At 30.6% G+C, this 21,212-nt stretch overlaps 1 pseudogene; it reads left to right on the top strand.

Moving 5' to 3' along the window:
* The first annotated feature begins 5,144 nt into the window (after positions 1–5,144).
* Positions 5,145–21,212, top strand: part of LOC112682706 — a 39,020-nt pseudogene continuing 22,952 nt past the window's right edge.

The raw sequence follows: 21,212 nt of genomic DNA, 5'->3' as shown, positions 1-21,212 counted from the left end.
TTGAGAATAGTAAAACTGTTTAAATGATCTTCTGTTAATCGTGATCGCAAATTATTTATTTATTTTAATGTTGAGAAGGACCATTCAGCAGAACACTTTTAGGATGGTAGGCATAAAAAAATTCTTGACACAATGTCTATGTAAAGGAAATTATCACTTATATTATTTTCCTTTAACAACATACTAATTTCCAATACTGTACGTGGAAGCTGTTGTTTACTTAAAAGGTAGTTACGGAAATGTTGACATTCATTTGCAAAACTTTCATCCAAATCATTGTTATATATTTTACATAGTTCATTTACACACAAATCTAATTCAGAAGGTGAAAGAGTTGTAAGTTTCAATAAAAATGAAAATTTTTGCTTTACATCTTCATAAGACGTTTTTCTTTTTTGTAATTCAGTATCGAGTTTATCCAAAATAACTAAGTAGGTGTTCACTTAATGATTCGCAACTATTAAAATGTACTTCTTCTTTAGGACTTTTATCGTATTATATCTTCCTTTTTTTTTCTTCGTTTAATTTAGAAGGTTTTTTATAAATAAAATAACTAACGTTTTTTGCCGTCACTCATTTTAACACTCACGTTTAAATTAATTAAATATAAAAAAAAGTACAGACCATAAAACACATAAGCTTTTTAATGAATCAGTTCAGCGACTCGTAACTATAAATGTACAGTGTACGCAGTAGGTACACAACAAACATTAATGGTCTCAGGCCAATTTTGTACACAATACTAATAGTAATAATTTTATTATAAACGAGACACGTATAATTTTCTAATTATGAACATTTCAGTTGATTATCGACATTGATTAACCGAGCTCGAGGAGAAAAATAACAATGTTTAGCTAAAAATTGATGGGCACAAATCAAATATATTTCCGCCTATATGGCTAAAAACTGTACTGATAGTATATATTATATACTACATGGCTTATGCTATACTGTTGTTATTCAGCTATAACTTCTTTTACAAAATATAAAAGTGATTTATTCTAGGATAAATAAAATAAATTCAAATAAATCATTTTCTTTGTCTCAAAATAATTATACATCATTTTGCTGCTCTTCATAAATTTGCCGCCCAAGGCTACAGCCCTGGTTAGCCCCAGGGTAAATACGTCCCAGATTATTATTTAATATATATATATAATTTAAAATTATGTATTTACTTAGCTGTTGTATTATTATTTGTGAAGATCCTTCTGTAAAAGTAAAACCAGCACCCAAAGTTGGTGGACTAAAAAAATTCTCCACAGGTTTGGGGGAACTATTAAAACAATTTTGTATAATATTATAATAATATATTTTAATATAATAATATACAACATAATAATCATTAGTAATTACTGTATAAATTATGCATTTTACTTTTCTATATCATATAGGCTATATGAAATGTTATCTTTTTTATTTCGGTTTAAACGACTCTTCATGATATTTTTTTTTTTTTTTATAACATTCCTCTAGTTTTTGTTGGCTTCATTTTATTATCTATTTTTCAATAGCTACTTATTGAAATCAATAATATACAAAATTTAAAAAAAATACATAAGGACAGTACGGTAGTAAAGAGTATACCAGACGAGTAAAAGATTTATAATCAATAGACGTCAGACCTTAACATAAAATTCCAAATTACATTCGTTTTTTGTTCCCAAAAATAATACGAGTATTGTAATATTATTTTTCTAATATAATCATATAAATAAACAACAATTACTACCAAGACCCGCAGTTGAGCTAATTCTAGGCAATTGACGGCTGATCGCGATAAGGCCTATGAGCCGCGGTGATACGGTGCGCGGATGTATACGGTAATATTAAATTCTGCCACTGCACGGTGAAAAGCAGCACTTTACACAATTATTACAAATGTAATTTTAGCGGAAAACGGTGAAACTTAGTTTTGTATTTCCAATAATGTAACTTAATGAGTGATATTATTTGTTGAAATTAAACAATACACCCAGTATATTTAGTATGTATTAGTTTTAATGTAGTTTTAAGTATATGTATATAAATTAGAATAGTCAGCGATTAATGTTGAGATGGCACATTCTCTTTCTGTGATTATACTTGGATCAAGCCATTTAAATCCTCCACGAGGTAAGTATTGAGATCTTGCCCACCCGTAAAGATTAATATATCTAAATATTCCAAATAAACGGATTCTTTATTTTTATTAAATTTTTCCCCCATGTATTTATTGTTCGCTTTAGAATATTTAACACTGCATTGAGTTATTCCTCCTCTTAATCCTTTCTCAATGAATAAGTGCATATCATAATCTGTTAATAATTCTAATTTTACTCTTGTTTTTCTGAGCATGCAACTCCACGCAAATTCCGGAGTTGTGTAACTCCATAAAGGATCAAGCTTATAGGTTTTCAAAGAGAGATGGCGAAAGTTTTCAATGATATCGGATAAGAAGAACATCTATCTTGTTATACAACATGGTAAATTCTTTGAAATTTAGTATATTAAACGCATTCCAAACATCTTGAGCATTTTTATAATCATCGTCTGTTATATGTTCTTTTTTTAAAAAGCTCTTTGGGAGGTAGAAATGTTTCATCATATTTTTCGATGAAATCTATATATTCATAAGGATAAGACCATTTCTTAGTTATTAAATCTAGATGTTCTCTTAAAAAATGTTTTCCGAGCTTTTTAAACTGGTTTTTGTCTAGATTATTGGCTAATTCATCTAGACTACAAGATAGGAATTTGAAAGAATCTAAAATTCTTATCTGGATTTGATTTTCACAGATAATATTTTTTTTACAGAATTTATTCAGAAATTTATTTTTCATACAAGCAGATGATTGATAGCTCAAAATATTTGAAAAAGATATATATTTTTACTCATTATTTGGAATCAAGTTTATTCTTTGATTATCACCTTTGAATTCTTTTATAAATAAATGTGCGTCGTAACCTATGTTGCGTGCCGTCGTTCAATCGTAAAGATGTTGAAGATTTAGAAAAATATTTCAAATAAAATACTCAATCTAGTTAGGTTTATTTAAAATTTTTCTAAGTAAAAATAATTAATTAAATTGATAGTGTGTCTATCTACTAATGATCAGTGTTGGGATTTATCTAAATAACTTTATCTAGATACATTTTTTGTCATCTTTTATCTCATTTAGATAAATAACGCTAAGTTATCTAAATACTTATCTAGATAATTTTATTTAGATAATTGTCTGTATTCTTGCCAAGAATAGAGTTATTTTTATTCTTGTACGGATACGAATCCAACAAATCAGAGATTATCAAAATCGGACCAGCCGTTCTTGAATTATAAATTCTGTAATAACTTGACTTTCTTTTATACATATATATTTTATATTCATAATCATAATTCGTGTATTATTAATAAGTAATAATTATTTCATGGTATGATATTTTGTTTGTATTTTCATTTCGGGAAAATATTTTTGGTATTTTTAACTTAATTTCTTATTTTTCCATGGAAATTCCAAAAAAAATAGGTATTTGGTTTTAGTATACATATGTAACTCATACGCTGAATATTCATTACTTCATTCTTGAAACCCGTTAAGTCGTAACTACTTACAGAATAATGAAAAACATTAAATTAATATTATATGGAAAACAATATTGTTAACTACCTGGTGAGATTTATTATTTTATCGCTATATTAAATCATTTGTATTGGTTGTTTTAATTGCAGTTAGTAGGTTACTGATCAATATAAGTTTTAAAATTCAGTTTACATCATGTTAATTAATGTATTAAACATTATTAACTATAAATCATCAAGTAGTATTTAAATTTATAAGGTTATTAAGTATAAATTATTTGTTATTATAATAGTTCCAGTTAAAATTTGTAAATTTTACTACATACGAGTATCATGTTGTGATTATTATTTGTGATGGTATTAACTGTTAGTTTATTGTTAGAGTTGCTTACATTGATATTAGGTATTTAGTCGATGACATTTCATTTTTTTCTTAATATTTCTTTTGAGTAATAGATTAATTTAATTTGTTTTTTAATTTATGTTGTATTAAGGTGATCGGTTGGTTTATATTCAAACGGTAACTTATTTCTTTCCTTGGACATTCTCTTGTAGTGTTGATTTGGTCTATATTTGGTCTTTGAAGTTGTCGTTATGGTTCTTAAATGGCATCAAAGTGTTACAGACGTACATAAATGTAGGTCCTTACGACTTTTACTACATAGGAGGGACCACATAATAAAAGATCGGAAAATGATTATAAATAATATAATATTTGCAATAATAAAAAGGAAATTTTAATTTAATTAGAGGGTAACACTAGCACGTATTATAATATAATATATATATTATATAATATATAATATATTATCATCAATTAATAGCCAAACCCATCCAACAATTATCTAGAATAAAATAAAAACATTCAAAGGAACAAAATATAAACAAATACCTAAAATACGAATACGAGAATAATCATGTTGAATTATCCTCAATTCTCGACATTGCCCAATCATTCGCAAATAATTTCAAGACCAACAGCAGTAATTCAAACTTTGATAATAACTTTATCATTCACAAAAATTTCAAAGATCAAACTTTCGATATAAATTCACTCAAACACAATAATAACCACCAATACAATCTCCCCTTAACAATTAATGAATTATACTCTGAATTATCGAACTGTAATATCAAAAACTCCGGACCTGACGATATACCATACGTCTTTATCAAAAACCTCTCTAAATACGCACTTAATAAATTACTGGCCATCTACAATCTCATTTGGACTCATGGTATTTTTCCTATTAAATGGCGCCAAGCAATAGCTATACGAATCTTAAAACCTGAGAAAAATAAATTTGTTATCACCAGCTACCGTCCAATATCCCTCACCTGTACACTCTGCAAATTGCTTGAAAAAATTACTAATAGACGCCTAGTTTGGTATCTAGAAACGACACATTAATTTATCCCCCAACAGTACGGCTTCCGTCGCAAACATTCTACTCAAGATGTCCTAGCCACTCTCCATACCAACATAAGTGAATCGATTAAAATAAATCAACACACCATCCTTGTCGCCCTAGACTTAGAAAAAGCATACGACATGTTCTGAAAAAACAGAGTTATTGATATTATGTCCAACTGGTCCATAGATGGCGACATGCTAAAATTTTTACATAACTTTCTTACCGACCGAACAATTCAAGTCAAAGTTGAAAACACTCTATCTGACCATACAACAATAGAAAACGGACTCCCACAAGGATCGGTAATCAGTGTTACATTATTTCTAGTTGCCATTAATGATATTTTTAACAACATACAAAAGCCTATTAAGTACATATTATTCGTCGACGATTTAATATTTACTGTAGTGGCATCGACATTAAGTCCACTGTAGCTCTCTTACAAAACGCTATCAACTCACTTATACAATGGACTTCATTTTCTGGTTTCGAATTCTCACCTCATAAAACTCATAATATAACTCATGTATAATTTTCAATAAAAATAAAAATAAAATACTTCACCATATCTATATTAATAATATTCAAATAGCCTATATAGACAACATCCGTCTACTAGGAATGATATTCGGCTCTAAATTTTTCTGGACACCTTATCTCAAATAATTTGTAACGCCAAAATCAAAATCATTAAAACCTTTTCCCACCACACATGGGGAGCCGAAAAAAACAGCCTAATATTAATCTACAAAGCACTGATACTATCAAGAATAGATTACGGCTCCATTATCTATAATTCAGCCAAACCAAAAATTAAACAAATCCTCAACCCAATTCACAATCTATCAATCATACTAGCTATTGGTGCTTTTCGTACAAGCTATATATATATATAGCATCCTAGCATCTCAGGTGAACCTCCCTTCAAATCAGTAGAGATAAAGATTTATTAAAATTCGTAACTAAAAAACTCAGTTACCCCGACCAAGCAACACACAAGTTATTCAAATTTCCAACCCAAATTAGTAAGCTCCAAGTACCAGCAACAATTATGGAAACATACAAGGAATCAAACTGCCAATTCAATATCGAAACATCGTCTCCTTTTTCATCTAATCCATTCTGTCTACTCTAGTTCACACTCAATTCAATTCGGCCATAGTTTTCGACACGTTTGTCGTAAACGGACAAAGAAACTTTTTCGACGAACACATTTAGAGCATCAAAATCGATAAACTTCCAAATCGTCATTATTTGCAATGAAGTTATCCGTAAAATTTGTGGCAATCTACGCTTTGTCATGTGAAGTTGTAAGCTTTTACAGCGCACATGTTACTGGAATTAATTTCTCATGCATTCGCGATAAATGAATGATCATTACAAAGTGATGAAAAAAATAAAACGTAGATATACTTAGCATATTTATTGGGTGTTTTTATAGGTGTCTCCGGGAGTTTCGTCAAGGAAGTGCATCATACATAGTATATACGCTGTTTTCTAAATATTGCTGAATTTAATTTAGTTGAATACGTTTTCAAGTTGTATAACAATACTAAATTATTTTCATTTTTGTCGATGACTACAAAGTAATCCAATAATGATAATAATAGCCTCTATACTACATCTTTACATTTTATTCTTTTTTTTTTAAATGCAGGGGGGTGAAAGTGCAGTCCCTTGCAACTCTCTGACCTCACTCATGGTTGGTTTATCTAGTGTGTCCAAAATCATTTTGTTTTTTATATTTTTGCTCTGTTATACATTTTTTTGCCTGTTCGTAATATTATTTTTTAAGCATGACGAGTTGAAAAATGTGAACCATTCGGTCTAATAAGCCAACTAACATTGTACTAAATCTAATAATGAGCACAAGACAAACACAATATATAGATATCTCCCGCAAACGTGAAAATTTTAATATGATAGCACCTGAGCCTATTAAATATGATAATCTTGAATTAATTTTTATTGGTTTATAACTACTGATGTCGAAAGTGAATTAAACGTAGTATAAACATTTTTACGAAATGCTAATATTAATTTTTATTATACGCACAATTCGTAATATTGCACCACTGCAATATCACTAATTTTTCGAGACATACATAATTATTTAATCCAAATGTTCAGTATTATATATATATATAATATACTCGTAATTAAAAAACTATAATGCATTTTAAATGCACGTTTTGTACGTATATCGTTTATTAATTATGTATAGTTTATTTTTCAATTCGCTATAAGTTTTCTTTTAATTAATACAAGTCGTAATTTATAAGAACCTAGCATTAAATACATTTTCAGGACGGAATGGTAAATATTTGTTTAATATTTCGAGGAAAATGATTAGTTTATTGTTTACCTATTTATTATTATTTGATTACGGAAAATATTCCTACTGTTTTTGCGAAACTCCTAGCTGTACATAAAATAATTTCCTATTAACTGTACAACTGTACGTTTTTAAAAAGAATAATGTTGGCGTAGTATTGTATATATTTATTATACTTACAAATAATAAATCGTACGTATAACTCGTATCGAGTAAAATTCATTTCCATCATGTTTCGTGCAGTCCTTAACGTTATCGTGTGTATACATTGCATGCGTGCAAAGGTCTTTAATTAACCGAATTACGTTGTTACATTGGAATCCATAAAACATTGATACGTATATATAATGCGGTGAGACCTAAGCTTTACCTTTCAAGGTAAGAGTAATACGGTCAATTTTGGTGAGAATTAAACATTTTAAAGGTAATAAGGTTAATAATGATTAATATTAAAATAACACTGCTCGCTTTCTATCTCTCTCTCTCTCTCTCTCCGAACACGGTTTGACCTCGAATTTAAAAATTCAATAAAAATGTGAATACCGATTTTCAGAAAAATATTAATAACAACTACAGCATTCTACATGTAGGTTTAACGGAGAACGGGAAAAAAAATCAAATTTTTATATGAGCGACGATAGTAAAAACTTACATAAAAGTTGACCGAAATTTCATGCTGCTGCGACGTGACATTTGTTTGGAATCGATTTTCACGATTGTTGAATATTCTATTAATAGAAATAACAATAATTGTGTTATGCTAAATTAAAATTATTTCTAACATTAAAACAATCAAAAACTATCAATTATAGAGATGTGTAAACAAAAATTATAATTGAGTTTTCAAAATAGTTTATGAAATCATCTTAGGAGTTTGAATGGTATAAAATAAGTGCAATATAATCAAACTCTAAATTTTTTTAATTGAAATATTTTAATTGTGATATCTGTTCCTATGTATATCAATATCTGTATATAAATTATATCTATATTTATAATCGTTTTTCATCGAACTTGTGTGAATTCCTTACAATAGATGACGATTGCAATAGAGCCCATGGGCACCCGGAACTTATGGCCATTTTAGTATGCCAAAAAAAAAATTTAAATAAAAACATCAAAAACTTATTTTGTATGATAACTTCATAAGTTAATAAATATTATAATGGCAAGTTTTTTCCTTTTCTCTGAACCACTCAAATATATCCTTTTTGATAAAACTAAATGAGACTATAACTCTATAACAGACATTAATTAAATATTGTGTTGTGTAAAGTATTATTAATATTATTAAACTATTAAATTAGTATACTAATAAAATATTATATATTATTATATTTTATATTTTAAATATAATTAAATAGACTAAAATAACTGGAATCTCACTGACTGTCAGTTTTTATAGTGTATGTACAGAAAACGTTTAAAGTCGAACTCCCATTCAATTCATTTAAAATATGATAGGTAAGTCAGTATACATTACCCACTACATAAGTACTGGAAGTAAAATCGTTTTATTAATATCCTAATAATACGGGCAGGATAAACCGATATATCGGTTATATATAATATCACCGGACGATATGGGTTATTAATTTTTAAGAAAAACCTGTTTGAGTAATGGAATAAGAAATCAGATGGGAGCTCTGGGTACGTACCTCGCGTGTCCACGTAGGGTAAAGACGGAACTGCGTACCATATATCATATTATACACACAGCAGTGAGCCACTGTTGCAGTGGTGTTCAAACTTTTGAAAATACTGGACCACATTAAGCGATGGGCAAATATCGACGTGGTCCGCATACGTTTTATAATTGTAAATTTGACATTTAATCACAGTAGTGAATAAAATTTTAAATTATATTTATATAAAAATACAATAATTCATTTTAAATAACAGTAGTGAATTCGTGCGCTTTTATTTTAGTAAAATAATGCATTTCATTTATAATTAAAATAATAAAACGTATTTATAACGAATATAACACTAATGCGAAACTAGAAATCGCTATTATTCCTAAAGCAATGAATGCACATGCAATTGACGTGAGTGCCGCATTAAGATCCACTGCAGGCCTTGAGTCGGACCTCACTCTTAACGAACATTGAAATTAGTGACTGTATCAAATAAGACGAATCTGATAAATAAATATACGTGCGTCGAACAAAACGAGTAATTACTTGTAAATTCATTAGCATCCAGGTCTCGGTAATCGGGTCTGATATTTGAAGTATTTGTTGGGAAAATCTTGTTACGGGAGATTGCATGCGGGTGTGTTCGGTCGTATAAGTATAATTATAATAAGTGCTTGTACATCACTCGGGTAATTAAAATTATAACACACACAAACGCGAGTACGTCATTGATCAAGTATGTGTCTGCCTTAAGTTTTGTAATTAAAAACTTCACAGTTAAACATGTTGAACAATTGTTTCGGATTTCGAGTAAACCGACCAAAGTATTGATCAACCATTTTTTTCCCTATTAACAGTTTTTCGTGTAGTATATCTTTGCATACTTATGCAACAAAGTTGAAAATTGGACTCAAACGATACTGTACCAGGTTGTTTTTCATTCATCTAAACAGTTTTGATGTTTAAAAAATAAAAAACTCTAGAAAGAAAAATAAATTGAGTGTTCTTATTCAATTTGATACTCACATTGAAAATGTTACGCGAGACTGATCACAATTTACGTTTTGCACAGTGTTTAAAATCGGAGGTTTCGTCTCGATGTAACTATACCGGATTCGCGTCAAAACTGATCGATAAATTATTATGTGTTATACGGTAAGTGTAGTAATCATATTTTTCCAGGAAGATATTTTGACGCATAAATTGAATTATTAGTGACGATCGATAGGGTTTACACATTCTTAACTACGACAAATATAAAAAAAAAACTACTTATGGTGCTTAACAATTAAGTAATGTATTTATGTTTATAATAAATGTTAACAGCGTTCGTTTCAATAAAGAGCTGATATGGATAGAAAGCTCTTTTAGGTACACGTGTAATTAAGTATATTTGTCTCTATAAACCGAGACTGGTTCCGATATAGCTTAGTATTTCGAATACCGAGTATTACTTTTCTTGGCGTTTATGTTATTTGCTATTCAGATGCGATGTGGAACTTAACAACTAAGCAAAATACATTCATACGCGTACTTTTCTTTTAATAAATTACAACGTCTAAAAGCTTTCGAAATTTCAATTGAAACGTATTTCTTGGAGATTTTATTAATTTTCTCAATTATAAAATACTGTTTCTCAAAGGCTGTAATGTTTATAGTTTCGAATTTTCAACAAGCTTTTAACTTTGATGATCTTATATGCAGTGTGATACGAGTTTTAAAATATATAAGTGTGTGTACCGAGAACAGAAATTAATTGCCACGGTGGTTAAAAGTTAAAACAGAAGTTTGAACTCAACACTCTATTGTCATATTTTAACTGGCTTAATGTTTTTAACTTCTTATTGAAAAAAATAATAATAATAGTAATCTTATTAAATGATAGTATAATCCATAAATAATATTTCTATAAAGCGAATGAATATTATGCAAACTTCAACAGCGAACAATTTGAGAATGTGTGACTTATCAAAAAAATTCGTATAACGTATATGAAATGTTTTCCAGGAATTTAAATATGTAAAATCACTTATCGAGTATCTAAAATAGCTCGCATTGAAAACTGAATTATAATATACGTTTGCGAAACACTTTGTAATTAAAACTTTAACAACTATATAAGATGCGCGTTCTTCGGCACTGTTTCGGTGTGCAATATAATTTTATTTCTCAAACACATAAGTGTCTTTGAAGTATTCACAGTAAATCTAATTAGAACCTAACTGTCTAATGTTAAAGTGTACGTAATGGAGAATAAATGCAAGAACGTACAAAACGATAAATAATACGCAGTGAATGTAGTACATATTAATTTTACTTCAATTAGTAAGTAAAAATGACAGTAAAAATATGACTAATTAAAACCGAAAGAGGTTATTGGCTGATAGCATTCATCTTCGAACAAGTTCACTTAGTGAACTTGTATGGTACTGAAATTCGAAAGCAAAGATCCAGGCGAGTAAAGCATATAAGGTACTTCAAAATGTATAATATACAAGTGGTAAAGGACGGGGAAGCCGATTTTATAATACGGTAATAATAAATGGTAATTTAAACCGTATTGACATGAACCACGAACCACTGTTCATTTAAATAAAATGCCGTAGTAATGGATGGAAAAATAAAACAAATTTTAAATATATTGTTATTATTATATAAATAAATAAACGAATCATTTATATATAGAAATAAACAGAAGCTTAGACTGGAATATTATTGTACATGTGAAGTACGACCGGATTCGAATTAAAAGTTCATCGTCAGGTGTGTGCAAAGTGAATAAATTCGCGACTCATAAGGCGTTTCATTTTTTATTATTTATTATTATTGTTATTAATTATTATTATTATTATTATTATCAGGCTCTTATGGTTCACGTTGTTCGATAATTGAGGAACGCATGTTTTAATACAGTCTTGACTAATATGAAATCCGATAAAAAAGTCCGAATTACGCTGTTGACGTTCATTATTTTTGAATAATTTTTACGAAATATACGTTAGACACGGAAGCGATAAATTGCGATAATAAATCGAAAGCAACTGATGAGCGACAAATTGAATATATTTGAATTCTGATTCGTGGACATTAAGTATTTATGTAATTGATAACAACTTCACTTTTGGCACCCTTCGAAATATGTACTATTCCCGAAGTCTCGGATCATGATACATTCTCATGAGACTAATAGTAATCCAGTATCCGTGTATTCGGTAACCGAGTGTTATAAATCCGATCGTTAACGTGGAATAATGTTACGCAAAGTGCACGAGTATTATTATTATTATTGAATTTTAATTATTAAATAAAAGTACATATAACCCGTGATTATTTTATAGTAATAATGCTATAAATTTCAAATTTTATTGTAATTTGTGTTTATTTTTTAACACTATCATTGATTTGTGCATATCTTTTAAAAATATTATTATGTATACGATTGTGCCTATTCTTTAAAATATTATAATTTATATAGTAATATAGGTAATCTCAAAATGTTATATTAACATATATGAATAATCTAAAACTCTTTATCTTCGCTACTAGCGTAGCATACAGAAGATAATTAAAAAAAAATAAAAAAATGCTAATATGTGCTCTCTTGTTGTTGAAGCATTTGAAATATAAACCTCTGTCCCCGTTGTTAAGGCTTTATTATTATTATTATTGTAGACATCAAAGCTGATTAGTATAATATGATTTTTATTTTTATAGCCTGTGTCCTTTTTTGACAATCCTATTATATTATAATGTTATCTGGAGACGAGCTTAAAGTAATTCAGTTTCTCAATAAAACTACCACTGCTTATTTCCTCTCATGCAAATTTCAGAGGTTAGTAAGTTTAAATTTCCTTCCTAAAAATCACTTTAAAAACTGTTTTATTTAAATGTACTATTAATAATAAATATACATTATCAAAAAGAAAAAATATTTCAGTGGCTGCGCAATTTTGTCAAATTTGCGCTGACTGAAGAACAGATTTTTTTTTTTAAACAGTATGAACTTACTAAAGTGTCTGGATGAACTAATTTTATTGTTATGTAAGTGAAAATATAATAAACAAAAATATTAAACATCTAGCATATTTAAATATTTACCGGTAGTCACGTTTTCATCGTTTCTTGTGTTTCATATGAGAATCAGAAACTAATAAAATATATTGACAACTGAAATTGTTCATAAAAAGTGTTTTTTTTTTTTATATATATAATAATTAAATACGTATTTGACAGATTACTATAATATCTGCAAACTCATTGTAGTGTTACAGTTACTTTTTTATCTAATTAATATTCATTGTCTAATTAGTTCTATGCATTTTTTCGTTTATTGTCATCGTACTGGTGGGTTCTCGTTCTAGAAAAAAACACGTAACCCACTTTCGCGTAGTCTGTCACAGAAAACGACTTGACGCCTTGACTAAATCAACGTATTATCATCATAAATCAATCTTTCATCTCCGAGGTGGCAAGACTAGTTCATATTTGAAGACGAATAACTACGGACTATTTTACTCATGTAGACTTTTACGTTGTCCTGAGGCCACAAGTTGATGTATCAATAATCTTTCGATAGATATACTTGTATCAAAAGTCATAGTGAGAGTGAGAGTCAGTGATGATATTGCAAATGTTATACCGTCACACTTTCGAAAATAAAACTGTAATGATTTTAATCATTCGAGCTTATTATTTTTTTTCAAAAGTTAAGATACAGATGATTAAACAAAAATGTGTATCGTGATGCAATTCTTTTATCATGTTGACAATACATTTTGTACCTGCCATTAATCTAGTTATCAAATAATCAAGGTAATCAATGAAAATAAAAATAACAACAAATAATTATTAACAAGTAAATAACAAGTAACTACTAAATTGTTTAAACTACTTCGAGCAGTTATCGGTGATGTTTAATTAGTATTCCTGAATTGCACTGTTACGATTCAATATGTATTCTCTTACAACTCCCTATATAGTGTACCGAATAGTAAACTAGCGTTTATCCCATGTTTGTGTTTGGTACAAGTGATTCGATGGTTTTCACCGAACCATCCATAATTTTTATGTCAATATCATAAAAACTATAGGAAGCGTTGACGAAACAATTAGTTTTTAGGACGGCACTGGCGTCGATAATAGTGGTGGCGGTCGCGAAAATGTCGACTACCTGGACGGCCCTAGGATTTTAATTTACATTTATTGTTTAAGAAAAACAAAAATAACGTAAACAACAACCGCGTGTCCCTTTAGTGTGCTCCATGAACATTTCCATCCGGTCACCGCATCGAATGCGGTACAAGACAACAGTAGCTCCGTCGAGAACCTTAGCCAGATGCCGATCAATTTCCAGACGGAAGTGTCGCCAATACGAAATCCCTGCGGACCGTTCGTGTATGACGGCGATAACGGGGCAACACGGATCTGATGTTTGCGCAGGTTTTCGATCGAGTAAATATTGTGGGCGATATCGCGAGATATTTTGATGTACGTGACGCAAGTGCGGGTAATAAGTTTAGTGCAGGTCGGCGCCGGTTCCTGCGAGGAAATTGAACGCGAATCGCCGAGGATCGCGATTCCGTGTGCGCAATAATGCAGGTCTCGCGTAATGTGCACGTCCAAAATAACTGGAGATGCGGTCGGCGGATAACAATGAATAATATCGTCATACTGTTTCGGCCCGAGATCATTGTTGCTATTGCAATATAACACCGTACGTTTCTACGGTTCCTCGTTGAATACGTTGTTATTACTATATGTGAGATGTGATGTACAATAACACTAGCACTCGGTAACGATTCCGGGTGACCCGTACAAGTGATTCTCGATTTATATCGGCACTGTGGCTCTCTTAGTTTTAATATAAAATCGTTATGGGCCCCTGAGGTGACTGAGGAGTAGAATTTTTTTTCACCGTCGACATCGATCAAATAATGAAACACTTTTTTTTTTCTCAAATACGTTTCAAAATTTAAATTGTTTTACAAAAACATTTCACCACTCCTAACTGTAAAAAAAAACTGATCCTTATTTAACGGGTGGTTCTGCTAAATCCATTCGGGCAGTGGATCGTCCAAAAATTTAAACTCGCACTATCTTCATACGTGCAAGATAATATTAACTGAAGTTATGAACTCTCATCGGAATAAACCAAGTATTTTTTTATTTGCTATATCAATATAATTGAAACAACGCAATTCAAGTTCACAACTTTATACTTGATATTTTTACTGAGAATCACGAAACCAAGTCACTTTAGGCGTACGGTAAAAATATTCTAATGGACTGAAGACCGACAGAAATTTTACCAAATATTAAAACATTTTTAAATTTTTATTTATCTTATGATATCCGCAGACTACTACCTATAGGAATCAATTGTTTTATTTTATTATTATTAATTTTTTAAAAAAAATTTATATTTAATATATTATTACTTATTTCTTTACATCTTCAATTGTTCGATTGGATTGCTGCAGACCTCCATGCGTCCCTATCGTAACTTAATTAACTTTAACTTCTTATAGGAATTCTACCCCATATCTAACATAATTTGCTTCATGTACTCTGCCCTCACTCTTCCTCTTAACGACTTCTTATGACCTTCATCGTCGGTTTCTTATTACGTTTTTCGTTAAGCTATTGTGTCACAGTAGACCATTCTATTTCTTCTAATTTTTATAGTACATCAAAGCACTTTGTTTTCCTTTATTCTATCAACAGATACTGCTTCAATCGTTATTATTTCAATCTATTTAATCTTTAAAGTTTCATGATAGCACAACATTTCGAACGTATAACAATCCTGTCCTGTGCCACTTGTGAATCATACGTACCCAATGGATATAACCGTGTTGCAAGTGCCGGCGACGTCTGAACCAAAATAGTTGATAACAACGTGAAAACAACGTGAGCTCGAAACGGGACTGCAATGAATAGCATCACGTCGTAATGACGTGGTTTTCGATCCCCTCGCACGGCACCATGATAATGTATGCACGAGCGTATTTTTTTAACCGTTTCCCGTGTCCAGTGACACGGTGTGGGCGGCGGCCGCTAAAAATAGTCGTGACCCGTTTGGATTGATCGGTCGAAATGTAAATGCAATTGAACCTCGAACAGTTGTACTCGCGTTCAAATCAGTTTTTCTGGTTTACAAATCGTACATGCGGAATCGAAACGTTAATCGAACACCATTGCGCACAACGTCCTCACGATGATCAGGTGTGGATTTAAAAGATAAGGCGGATCGCGAGTGAAATCGAACGAATAAAATTGCATTCCCGTAGTGCGCATGGTCTCATTTCACTGCAAATTATTACTAATTCAAGAACCTCGATTTTTGTGCTTTGTATTACGCGTTGTTCGATAAAAAAAAAAAATTACACTAAATGACGCGCAAGTTTTCTGCTCAAAAAAATATGTCAAATTAAAAATTGAATTCAAATAGAAAAATGTGTAAACGAAAAAAAAATATTAATATAACACGCTTTGCTTATAAACTGATGAACTGAGGTTAATCAATAATAAAATTAAAACTTATTGAGTTTTTTTTCATCATCATCTAGTTTTTAACTAGTGTTTATTAGAACAAACTGAACTGTGATACAGTTTACAAGCGGATATAATGCAGCGAAATATATTTTCCTTTGATTGGAAGTACTCTAAAACAATTTGTGTATAGAAAAATTGATTTTTGGAGGTCAATCGTTTTAATTTAGGATCACTACACATAGCCCAAGAAATAACCTTAAAAGAAATGTAATGTATAAATTAAATGTAAAATGGTCACATCTAAGTATTGCCTTAAACCATTAACACTTAAATAAAATTACTTAACCTTTTGTTTTTTTTTGCCGGTTTTAATATTTTTATGATGTTCGGAAATTTATTTTCGATTTCCTTACAACAAATGCAGTATAACTATAAATACATATGAATGTAATCTATTACTGTAAAATCTAGGCGTTTCATAACATCATATACATTTATGATTAATTTTAAAGTTAATAAAGTTGTAATGATACAATGTGTTCCTATTATACGAACAATTATACTGAGCAGTTCATAAAAGATTCATTTATATTATACTCCGACAGCTAATAAAAACTAAAAAGTTGTGTCAAATTTTTTCTTATAAGTGTTAAGTGCGTAACTATTTGTTTTTGTAGAATAAATAATTTTTTGTTTAAAACTTAAACAGTTCATAAAAAATAAATTCAGTTCAACATTATAATTTATTAAATTACAGTACATAAAATATGTCACCAAAAATTTGCGGGCGATTAAAGGGAACTTTATTTTACATTTACTTTCGACCTGTAATACCTATTATAGCAAGTTATATTTGCATAAATGAAACGAAAATAAATTACTTGGGTAGATAAATATTGATCATATAGACGAATAGGGAATATTAAATAAGGAAGTCGAGACTGATGACCGACGTGTTGTTGTTTGCATAGCTCATAAACCGTTTCATACGTATGAAACCGTAACATTTGAAATTTGAAAACATACTAAAATACGTATATAATCGTTGTAGATCAGTTAGTTTTATATATATATATATATTGTACCGGTTGAACATATCGGAAGCGTTTTTCGATTGCGTAAGGGTTTGTCATCATCGGTTCACCCGTAGTTAGCATCTTGTAGCATCAACTGCACCGACCAACGAGAAAGTAACGAGTTGAACGATCTCGTCGTCCGCCACGCACGGTTTCGCACCGGCTTATTCGTATTAAAATCGGATAATACGGTCGTGGAATGTAGTACGTACAGCAGTGCGGCCTCGTCGTTATTAACCCGATATAAATTATTGTCATATTATCATAACATTTTTTTTTTGTCGCTCGCACGCATCGCCTACGTATATCCGAAAAAAACCCACGAAAATTAACGAGCTCGAACACCCGAAGCTTAAAACCCGAATAAATAATTCACGTGCACAAACGCTTGTATTGTTGGCACGTACGACCAGCGGATAGCGACCGCGCAGCTGTTACCGGTGCGCTTGTTATACGTTTATTATACAATTATACGTTCGTGGCCGGTGGTGTTAAACGAGAACGGCGATCAAAAATCTGAGCGCGTGAAATCTCCGGGAACGAGGACCTAGGGGTTGTTTTCGTAATTCGTTCGCCGTTGGCCGAACGGCAGCCGTAGACCGTTTTCTAGGTCACCTCTCGGTGTTCAGTCGCCGGCACGAGTCGAGACGATTTTAAAAACTCCGAAGGGCCGGCAAGAACTCTTGAGGTTCCCGGGGTCTGATCGGTTCCGGGTCCCGTTTACTTGCACTCGTTCGGCCAAGATATGTAGGGCATTAAACAAATATTGAAATTTTGCGTCTCACGCTATGGTGAACGGGATTGTAAAACAATTTTGTACGAAAGGCTGAGACGACGGGCCCTCTCGGAGTTACGGGCCCCGGGGCTCTAGCACTCCCTGCCCCACTATCTCACCCGCTTCGCTACCCGGGTAAGAATTAGGCGAAATGAAAGAAAAGAACATCGCGAAACGCGTAACCCTCCATCTTATCAGCGATTTCGGTGGCGATCGTAAATTGCCATTCCGTCCCGTCGCGTTGTGTTACCATTAGTCCCAGCGGCCAGATCGTTAGAAGACGCGTCCGTGCGCACCGAGTGAATTCGTGTTGCGCCAGAAACGGCAGCGATACAATTATAAGCGCACATTGGAATGACCGAAAACCAACAAACGTTATTTTCGTTCGTTTGTCTCGCGCATCGTTGTGAGTGCAGAATATTTGGGACGGTTAGTTTCGTGTGCGCATTGCGCAGAACATATTATGATTATGATAATAGTGATTTAATCAACGGAAACTAATTTCATAATTACAGATACAGTAAATGTGTGCGATCGTATAGTTAAAGTTGATTAAATCACGATTTGTAAATATAGACAGCAAAGACATATGTAAATTACAATATTATATACCGATGTCAGTGTTTCCCGACTTGTGGAAGGGAAACTTCCCCCAATGAAGCGTGAACGCATCGGTACGGAAGCTCAAGCATTCAACATAGCAATTCTAATCATCAATACAAATATAAATAATAGTCATTATTTATAGTTTATTTTTAAAGAATACAGCAACAAAAAGGGGGGGAGCTCGTCAAATATTTCAATTTATGAGGGGGCGTGATGTTTTTAAAAATATACATGAAGTAAAAACGATTGGCAGTTATTTATTTAAGCACTGAAACAATTTTAATGATGGCTGTTAAATGATAATTTAACTTTATGAGTTTATTTACAGTCGTAGTTATGACGAAAACTCGTGAAATGAGTTATAAAATAAATCAGCATAATATACCGTTTCATGGTGTCATTAAACATTACAGGGGGACGATTAATTCATAATATAGATAAATTAAGAGTTTAACACATCCTATATACGGGCAAATATAACTTACTTAATTATAAATTATAAATATTACATGTTTTACCTTTTCCACCAAACAAAGTTCATCAGAATGAACGAAAATAAGAAGAAAAATTTATTAGCAAAACTATACAGTACACCAATAGAGCATTCTGCTTACGGCTTGATTTATAACGATATGAATATGCAGACATTTCGAAATGATATAGTTGTTATTACCGTAATGTTGTCCGCGCGTGTTATCCATTTACGTGGACAAATAAACAGCGGCATTGCACTGCTACTATCCAATCGAAGTTTAACAACTATTGATTATATCTGGAAAGAGTTTTGTAGTTTTATTTTATATTTATTATTAATTTACTTTTTTAATCCATATTATTTATCAGAACAAATGAAATCTGAAATATCTAACGATTTCATTCTTAGGTGTTATGTTAACGTTTATACTATAATCGATATACGAACACAAATAAAACGGTTTTGGTATATACTGTAGTAGTACAATTACGATATTTTTTTATCAAACATTATTATAAAGTTCATTAGATTCATTTTTCGTTCGGGTAATAAAAAACAGCACATACGTGAACGATTTTTTAATTATAAGATTAGTAATAAATCCTATGTAGGTATATATGTTTTTAATTCATTCTGTGTATTTTTAAATATTTGTTTTTTATTTCGGAAGAAATAACATTATTTAATTTATTGAATAAAAATCAACAATCAACAATTATAACAATAATAATAATCATTAAATACTACTCCTCTATACTATTACAAATATATTTACGGGAAAATCATTTTATACATAAATATCAAGTACTAAAATCTACATTTCAGACCATTCTCTAGGATAGAAGAAGTTGCCAAAATCCTGCATAAAGTTTTCTATCATGATCATCAAATCCCTTTAAAGTTGGCTCTTATTTCATACACTGTGCTAGGAAGTCTTTCTCGTTCGATTTTAGGAGCTTAAATCTTAACACCAACCCATGGAGCATAAAAATAAAATAAAACCCAATAAAAATAGAGCCTGTAATATATGTTATTATCGGTAAACACTCTAGGTTCTACGAATTTCCAAAATGTATGCTTTTATATATTATATATAAGATAAATATAATAATAGAGATAACTCACTGTTACAGAAAAGAAACAACATTTGATGTGCTTTTTACCAATAGTTATTTATTATTTATATTCACTCTTTTAAATCGAAACTATTTTAGTTCTGATAAAATATAACCAATTGATTTATATTTAAAGTATATATAAAATAAAATATAATATAAATATAAAATCATTATAATATATCTTGAAAAAACGAGAAATTTTTGTGTCTCTATACTGAAACTTTAAATTTCTGTACAATAGAAATAAACGGTTTTTAAATGACCTAAGAATTATTTTTTACAGTTTACGAATAAAAATGTAGTTTGGACGTATTTGAACGATCACATGATTTTTACGAGAAAACGGCAAGTGTTATTATACCATCTCATATGTTCAATCCTTGGTTTAATTAAAACACTAACTGATGTAAGAATATATTTATTAATATATAATATTCAATATATTCAAACCTATAGGATTTTCGATATTTTCAAACACCTATTTATAATGCCTGATAACTGGAAAACCAGTTACAACAAATATTCGATTGTTGGCCTAATAAGCTTTAGATCTATTTATTTTTTGCTCGTTGTCAGATAGATTAAAATATTAAGAAATTAATGTCAGCACCCGGAATAATAATTAGACGTACCACGTCGAAACGGCATTTTCGTTAGTGTTATAGTGTTCACTACAGTGTTACGGCACTGCGTACTTACCGTATTTACAAATTTAAAAC

This window comes from Sipha flava, unplaced genomic scaffold (assembly GCF_003268045.1).
Source record: "Sipha flava isolate LNK unplaced genomic scaffold, YSA_version1 103_pilon_pilon, whole genome shotgun sequence".
In the NCBI taxonomy this organism is placed as follows: Eukaryota; Metazoa; Arthropoda; class Insecta; order Hemiptera; family Aphididae; genus Sipha; species Sipha flava.
This window is presented reverse-complemented; position numbering and strand designations above follow the sequence as displayed.